Source organism: Primulina eburnea, unplaced genomic scaffold (genome assembly GCF_022965805.1).
Source record: "Primulina eburnea isolate SZY01 unplaced genomic scaffold, ASM2296580v1 ctg424_ERROPOS1667910, whole genome shotgun sequence".
NCBI classification, from domain to species: Eukaryota; Viridiplantae; Streptophyta; class Magnoliopsida; order Lamiales; family Gesneriaceae; genus Primulina; species Primulina eburnea.
Window position 1 is genome coordinate 378,328 of NW_027331236.1, and position 9,326 is coordinate 387,653.

The 9,326-nt window shown below is 34.5% G+C and overlaps 1 pseudogene; it reads right to left on the bottom strand.

Moving 5' to 3' along the window:
* Positions 1-2,218: 2,218 nt before the first annotated feature.
* Positions 2,219-7,437, bottom strand: LOC140821097 (11-beta-hydroxysteroid dehydrogenase A-like; annotated as a pseudogene).
* Positions 7,438-9,326: the final 1,889 nt, after the last annotated feature.

The window sequence follows — 9,326 nt, forward strand, 5'->3', positions numbered from 1 at the left end:
TATTATATTTAGAAAATTTGATGTTGTTTGGAAGAAAATATGTAATATTATTTTTAATGTATATAAGTAAAATGTTGATTAAAATATTTTAGTTAATGATTTTGTCAATAAAATTTTAATACTTTTATTTTAGTAGATTTTTTGTGAGATGGTCTCACAGATCTTCGTGAAAAGGGTAAACTCAGCTCATATTTACAATAAAAAAAATTATGTTAAAAATATTTTTTATGGGTGACCAAATAATAGATATGTCTCACAAAATTGACTCATGAGACTATCTCATAAAAGTTTTTGTATTTGTTTTTTATAGTATAATAAAAAGATAGAACATAATCTTATTTTAAATTAAAAAAAAAACAAAAAAAAATGATAAAGTGAGAATTTAAGAAGTGATGATAAAGTAGAGATTTAACATAATATATAAGTGTTGGAACATTTTATGATTCACAATCTTAATTTTGATGTGAACAAAACTTGTTTGATTGTTTTTAATAATCTATCTTAGTGCGCATATAGCTGAAACTGAAATAATCAGTTACGAGCCAAAATTGAAGTTGTCGAAGACGCCAACTGAATGCATCAACTGATCAAGAAAACTGAATTAGTTTAACTGATGTGTCGTAAATGAGTTCAACTGAATGTTCAGTTAATAGGTGGTTCAACAGGAGAACCTCAGAATCCCGGCCAGCCGAAGGAATGTTCAACTGATGAAGAGTCCAACTGAAGATCAGTTCAACTGAACAAGAATGAAATCAGTTCAACTAATGAGTCAATTGATTTCACCAACCCAACTGAATATCAGTTCAGAACATCTGTTAGGAGCAATCAGTTGCAGATCAAGACAAGCTGATATAAGTGGAATCCAGCTTTGCGTGAAGGTACAAAACATTTGTCCAGTCAAAGGACAATAATGAACGTTGCATCGGAGCTTAAAGAAAAAAGTTTTCCAGAAAGAACAAGACAAATTTCAAGGAACAGATTCAAAATGCAATGGATACAATAATTGAGTTTTACTGTACAATCAAACTTCGTGCCTATAAATAGAGGATTAAGATCAGTAAAGAAAAATAACATAGAACATAAGAGAAAAAAGAAAAGGGCACGCTTCAAAGTCATATTAGCTTAAGAAAGAAGCATTCAGCCCAGTCGAGAGAACACTTAAACGTGTTATCAGCTTTATATTAGAAGCATATTACCCTCAGTGTGTGAGAACACTTTCGGGTAGTTTTCAGATAACAGTTCTCACATACACACACATACCACCACTCAAATACAATATTGCACAAAGACGTTAAACTTGTGTAATGTAGTCTTTCTCACATAAACGTTAAAGAAGTGTTGACTGGAAGGTGCTGCCTTCAGTCTAGTCTAGGAGTTCAGTTAAGGCAGTGGGTAAGCCCTAAGCTGAGTGGGTTTGTACAATTATTTGTATCGATCAAAGTCTTCTAGTGAGTCCTACCCGAGATGGTAGAAGGGGTGATGTAGGAGCAGTTGAAATCTCTGAACATCCATAAACATATCTTGTGTATTTAACTGTTTAACTTTTGTTCTCAAACTGATTTTACCAGTTAGAGCATCCGTTGGTTCAGTTCCTACCATAACTGAACTACCGAATACTAAAACTAATATAGTCTTTTGGTTATTCAGTTACACAAGATATATAAATATATCAGTGTTACTTAACGAATGATTATTTCGAATGTTTTCCGCTTGGTTCTATACCAAACTCGGTCTAATTCATGGGTGTATACATTCTTTGAACACGAGCTATTACAGCTCTTGAAAATATTTTGTTTGAAGCACTTCAAGGTGCTCTGCAAACGATCCTTCAATAAGGATATCCTGGAAAGTTGAAATATTAAAATAAGATTCTTATTTTTAAAACAACTTAGTAACTAAAAATAAGTTATTTGTAACTTTTTTAACCAACCAAATTATAAAATATTATAAACTTTACAACAACTTATAAACGGTTTCTTAAAAACTTATATAAACTCTTTCTGTGCATGTCTGCATCATTCATCATTGAAAAATTGCATTATATCCCTTATTCGTTTTTACAATTATAATATAATATATATTTAATATAAAATTAAAGTAAAAATTGTACCAAAACCAAATTAATTTTTTTAAAAAAATTATATTAATTAAACAAACTTTGCAAGCACTAAATTAAATTTTAAAAAAATTGTACATAATTATAAATTTTGGACCTACACTAACAAAACACATATAACCTACATAACTCCTTCAGCTCCTGCATCTGCACCGTCTCCGGGTAGAGAAAGCCCTTAGCTCCGGTCGGTTGCTCTCCAGGGCTAGTCATTTACATTAATCTGTACACCCACTCCACCATCTCAGCGAAGAACAGCTTCCAGATGAATGTGACCAGAACCCACCACGGTTGGGTCACGTATCGTTCTCCCCTGCATGCGCTCCTGACTATCGCCTTCGCGCAGCTTTCGACCCTTTGGACCGGGATTCTGTTCACTTGTGCCTTTATACAATCATTCAAGAACACACAAGATTAAAATTACAAACCAAACCAGGTTTTTCCTCTAGGGTAAACTGCCTTAAAATTTTGGAAAATTTCCTAAAAATGAATCTTTATCATACAATTCCCCTGTTTGCTTCTAATATTTACATCTCTCAAGTTTTCATCAACTTCCGGCTAGTCTTCTTTGTTCAAGAATTTTCCTTGTGTCAGTTCGGATTCACAACGGTAATGCCGACATCAGGCCCAAACTCGACCCTCAACGTCTCGAAAAATTGGAGGATTGCCACTTTAGTAGCCTGATGAATCAAGAATTTAATACAAGAAGTCACCAGCACAGACTACAAAATCATAAAATGTGCAAGGAATTCAGGTAACTAACTCACCTCACATTGTACAAACTCATTCTTGGCGCCGGCAACCACGATTCCGATGAATAAAGCACAACAATTCGGCCTCTGCTGTTTCGGAAATACGGGGCAGGAAATCGAGTCATATAAACAAAGCCCCAGAAGTTGATATCCTATCAGGCCACAACATATGCATATACTATTGGTACAACTACTTCCTAAATTCAAAGTTGCGCTAAGATTACAAATAAAGGAGTCATTCCATTCTCAATTAGCTCGTAAAACTGTATTGAAATCAAAGAATCAGGCATTTTGGCTAAGTCGACACTCCAAAGATTTAACTAAATATACACACACAGTAAATAATATTGTATCGCATACCATCAGTGAAGCACATGTAGATTTAAAAGATCTCGAATATAGAATATGTGTGTGTGGATTGTTGATCATACTATGAATAACATCAATAATTTTAAGTAACAATCGATGAAATGAAATTATTACATCTTCCAAAGTGATTTATAGTCTGATCAACAACCCTCCTGCAGTCCTCCACCTTTGAAACGTCGGCGCGCATCACTACGACGTTCGGCGACCCTAGCTCGCGCTAGCCACCTCCGCCACTTCTTGGAGGACTTTTTCCCTCGCCGCCAGAACCAAACATGTCCCCACTCTTAGCATATTCATATGCAACACTCTAATTGCCACCAACAAGAAAAAACATAAACGTTTCCAATTTTACACTCAAAACATGGACACTGGATCACACATCATTACAGGCCTAAATGCGTGTTTTGACACCGTTTATAAGCTGTGTTACGAAGCCCAAAAAATCTTAAAATTTGGTAAAAACTAAAATAAACTATTTTGACTGTGCTTATAAACTCTTAAAATTTTGTTTGGTAAAAACTTTTGATTTATAAGGTGGTTTTGTCAGCAACGCCACAGGGCGGAGCAAGGGTTGGGCTCTCGGCTTTATTTTCAAAATTTTGTTGACTAGCCCAATCAGTTTTTTTCTCTCATATTCTCTCCTTGCGGCAGTTATATTCTTCTCCCTCCGGCCATCACAATTTTTGTTACTTGAAATGGCCGTAACTTCACCGTCGGTAGCCGGTTTTCAAAATCGATTGTAGATTCGGAAAGCCCACGACATAAGATTTCTTTTAATACCAAATTTTCGAAGTTTCTTTGTCGTCTTGAAATCAGCCGTCGCCCATCGGTCGTCGTTTTCACCGAAAATCGTAAGAAAATCTTAGTGTTAGACTTACTACCGTTTGTCTTGTTGTTCTAAGATTGGAGGTACTGGTAAATTTTCGGAATTTATTTGGGTATCATTTCGAATTTCGAGATTTTATATTGGAGATTTTCGATTTTTATCGTTGATTATTTATTATTTGGATGTTTAGAGGCTATAGAAAATATAAATACGAATTTATGAAATTTTGTAGGAATTTTTGAAAAATTCAGATTTATGTATATGAGATTTTCGAACTTATGAGGCTGCAAATTTTTTATTTTAAATGTGTTATACCTTAAGATTGTCAAATGTTAACTTCGGGAATTGTTTTGGAATAATTATAATTGCTCGAGGTTAATTGGATTAAAGTAACAATTACTTAATGTCGATAATGTTGATTTGATTCAGTTAGCCTTAATAAGTTAAACTAAAGGTGATATTTTATGGTGTAGACGACACCAAGGAGGAAAAAAACTCAAAAATGAAGAAAAAAAAACCATCCACTCATTTTTTAAACAAAAAGAGCAGAAGTTGACAAGTCAGGAGCATTCTCCATCCAATATTGATGTCTCAAATCCGAGTGATCAACAACTTAAAAAATCTCCCAGAATTGATGTTGATGTAAGTTCTCTTGAATCTGATCTGGCATTACGTACTCTGCTATAAAAATATCATGTTAATCAAATATATGAAATTAGACGAGCTTATATAAAGATGGGGCCATATCGACCAATTAAGAATGAGTATCCACCGACCAAATTTGCAAGTCAAATTCGACTACTCAAAAGTCACTGGTTTAAAAAATTTACTTGGTTAGAGTACTCTCCTTCGAAAGATGCTGCATTTTGTTTTTTGTGCTTCTTGTTTGAACTTAAGCATCCTCGTATTACTGTATTTACAATAGATTGATTCAAATATTGGAAGCGAGTTAATGATGGCGATTATATGCACATTTTTTATGCATATAGGATACAATACTTCACCACATAACAATGATCTTCATAATTTGATAAATATACCTCGTCATATTGACAAAGTGATAAATGCACAATTTTCAGAAGAACAGACTACGACTTAAAGCAACTATTGAAAGCATTTGATGGCTCATTTTGCAAGCATGTGCATTTAGAAGGCATGATGAATCTCCATCGTCTAATAATCGTGGATATTTTATCGAGATGATAGATTTTATAGGAAAAATGAATAAGAGTATTGGGGACATCGTCTTAGAGAAAGCTCCAAAGAATATAAAGTATACTTCACATGGTATTCAGATAAATTTCTTGAATATCATTTCCAACCAAGTGAGAGGCCAAGATTCATAAAGAAATTTGGGATACAAAATTATTCATTTTAGTTGATGACGTGATAGATGCATTTAACAAGGAGCAGATGGCTATTGTATTAAGATTTGTGGATATTGAAGGCTTTTTACGAGAGCGGTTCTTTGCCATTGTACACGTGACAGATACAACTGCTGCAAAACTTAAGAAAGAAATATCTGATGCACTTGGTCGTTATGACTTGCATATCCACAACATCCATGGACGGGGATATGATATCAATATGCGTTGTTCTTGGAATGGATTGCAGGCTCTTTTCTTGTAAGATTGCTTGTGTGCATATTATGTACATTGTTTTGCTCATCGGCTTCAACTAGCATTAACTGCAGCTGTTGAAATAAAGGTATCCATTTTGTTATACTTTTCAAAATTGAATTCCATTTGTAATCTCATCAATGAATCTCCTAAGCAGCACGGTGAGTTACATTTTGCTCAAATAATTGAAGTTGTGCATATGGTAGCTACTAGTGAACATGATACAGGTAGAGGATGTAATCAAATTGGAAATTTATTACGACCTGGAAAGACTCGTTGGAGTTCTAATTTCGACTCATTTTGTAGCATGATTGATATGTATAGTTTGTGATTACCGTGTTAGAAAATATGGTGAATGATGGAGCTTCTAATTCCATTCGTGGTGAAGCTAGTGGTGCATTGATTGCGATGAATTCTTTTGATTTCATATTCATATTACACTTGATGCATAAGATAATGGGGATAACAAATATGTTTTGTCAAGCATTGCAAGAGAAATCTCTTGATATTTTAATTACAATGGATTATGTTTTAACGATTAAAACTTTGCTTCGTACTTTGAGAGAAGAAGGATTTGATCTCCTACTTAGTCATGTGAAAGAAGTTTGTGTCAAGTATGACATTGAGATACCTCACATCAAAGCTCGTTATAAATTTGGTACAGGCCGTTCTTGTCAACAAAATGATTCAATCACAGTTGAGCACTATTATCGATTTGATGTATTTACAGCTACAATAGATTTTCAAATTGAAGAGCTTAATAATAGATTCAAGGATGAGACAGTTGAACTTCTTAAACTTAGTTGTGATTTGGAACCTAGAAAAGTTTAAGGTTCTTAATGGTGATCATATCTATCGACTTGTTGAAAAATGCTGTTATCTTGATTTCTTCAAAAAGATTTGCATAATTTGAGAATGCAATTGGATCACTATAAACTTGATGTTGCTGGTCATAAAATATTTTAGAATTTATCAATTATTTCTGAATTATGTCGAAGATTAATTGAGACAAATAAGTCAGGAACCTACGATTTGATTGACATGTGATTTATACATTTTCATCTACGCCGTTTACTTATTTATCAAATCTGATAAATTTATTTAATTGACAGGTTGATTAGGTCTTGTTTTAACTCTACCTATTTCTGCAGCAACAACGGAACGAGCATTTTCAGCAATGAAACTTGTTAAAACAGCTCTTCATGACAAGATGGAAGCAGAGTTTTTCGGAGATTCTATGGTAATCTATATCGAACGAGATTTGGTTAAAAATTGATAAAAATTTAATAATTAATGAGTTTTATTCTAAGAAAAGTCGAAGAGCACAACCTCAGTAGTTTTTTAGCTCCATGTTTTTTAAGATATTAAATATTAAATACTCTTATTCTATATTTTCATGAAATCAATGTTTTCATATTTTTTATTTTAAATTTTTTAACTAATTATCTATTTTATTAGATACAGTATGTGACAGAGCCGACTCCAAGTAATTTTGAATCTTGGTTCAGCCCCAATGCCCCCATGTATTATGCATGAAATCAAATTTAGTTCTTACATTTATATCTGAGACTTACTTCGCCAATGCCCGAGGAGGCGCTGGTGATGAAGACTTTTTTCTCGGCGACATCTTCGTTGAAAAGGGTGCCCAACACAGAGAGGAAGAACTTAAAAATCTGGAAAGGTGGCAAGAAGAACATGAGGGAGAAGAAGGTGAAAGCGGGGAGCCACCAAATCATGAAACATGTGAACTATTTCCATTGTAGCTTGAATATCGATGGATAAGAGAGCAAAATCTTGCAAATTTAGACCAAAATTATTTTTTAGCGAATATATATGAATACTTGTTAATATTATATACAGATGCATGGAGAGAGTATTGGTGGCAGCAATGCATGGAGTATACACAGGGGCGGAGCTACCCTAAAGGCTGATGTGGGCTCCAGAGCAGGGTAGAAAAAAAAAATAAGATTATTGTATATTTTAATTGTGGACTAGGTTAAATTTTTGTATAGCCCATGAGTAAGCAAAATATTTATTGTTCCTTCAAGCTTCAGCCTAAGCTCTCAAGCTTCAGCCTAAGCTCCGTTGATCTTTTGATTGTCGCTTTCAATTTCTTCCTATCAGGTTGCTCAGGTACTTGTGCTGATTCGATTGAAATTTTGTTATTTTTTTCCTGGCGATGAAGGGTTTTTCCTTTGAAGTTGTGGCGGCTAGTCAACTTTGATGACTCTTGTTCTGATTTTCTATTTACAGTGGGGAAATTGCTTGTGAAACCGTCTCACAAGAGACATACTCGCACCTTGTTGCTTCTCTGGAGAGAACTAGAGATGAATCAAATGAGTGAACGCTTTTACGTCTTACACTGAGTTTGGGGCAAACGGTTCTTGTTTCATGTTCTTCCTGCATCAATTTGATATAGTTTCCATAAAACTTCAAGATACGTACTCCTGATTCTTGTCCAATTCAATTTGAAAAAAAAAAACAAACATGTTTGTGAGAACCCGATATTTTCGATACAAAGTAAATAAGATTTTCAGTTAGTGTAACTCGAGGAAGTGGTTTCAAAGTTCGAGAAGAAACTCAACGGGAGGCCAAGCTGCAACTAATCGTGTCCATCAAAGAGTTTTCATGAGAGGAGTAAAACCCCAGCTCAAAGACGCAATCTTTCAGCTCAAGGAAGCTCAACCATGTTTGTCCTAAAATGAGAGCTAAAGGTTTAGACAAGATCATAGTGCAAGAAATAACCTTTGAGGAAATCCATGGAGGAGCTAATGGATGAGCTAGGAGATCAAGACACAATTATGATGCAAGAAATGGCATTGGAGCTAAACAAAAGAAGGAGCTAAGGGATTGAGACATATTAATAATGTAAGAAATGATCTATAGAAGATTAAGGCGACTCTTGGAGAATACATGAACCACAATTATGGCTACCTTGGATTTGAAGAATACATGAATCACAATTATAGCTATCTTGGAATTAAGGAATACATGAATCACAATTACTCACATACTTGAGTACCAAGAATTCGGTCATGGGCTAAGTGAAGAGACAAGAAATTTGGCCTATAAATATGAGATCACATGCAAGACAAATCCATTCCAAAAAAGGCTTACAATTTTCGGCCTTTCCCTCTCCACCATACTCCATATTTTCGGCTTCCCCTCACCCTTCACAAGTCACGGCCGAGATCAAGAAAGAAGAAAGAGGTCTTGTTCGTGTAGTCCGTAGTTGCCATACTGTGCCGAAGTGCTGCCGGAGTGAAGACAGTACTTGTTAAAGTTACGTCGAAGTGCTGCCGAAAAATCAAAGGGAAGCTTCGCACCAAATAAAATTAAGTAAGTGGGCTTGTGTTATATATTCGTTTGTATTTTTAAACTTGAATATGTATATCATGACATGCATATCTGTGTGTCTTCATTTTCAAAAATATGACTTCTGTCTGTTTAAAATTTCGATCGATTATATGTTTCTTCTGATATTCGAAATTCTTTGATTCCGCTGTGTCAGTATGAAAACTCTGAAATCTGAAAAGTTCTGTCTGATAAGTCTGAAATCTTTGTTGCACTGTTACGATTCGAATTTGAAATGGGACGAGAATTGTAGTTCTGTCTGGTCCCCATTGGTGGGTATAAAACCATGTTCT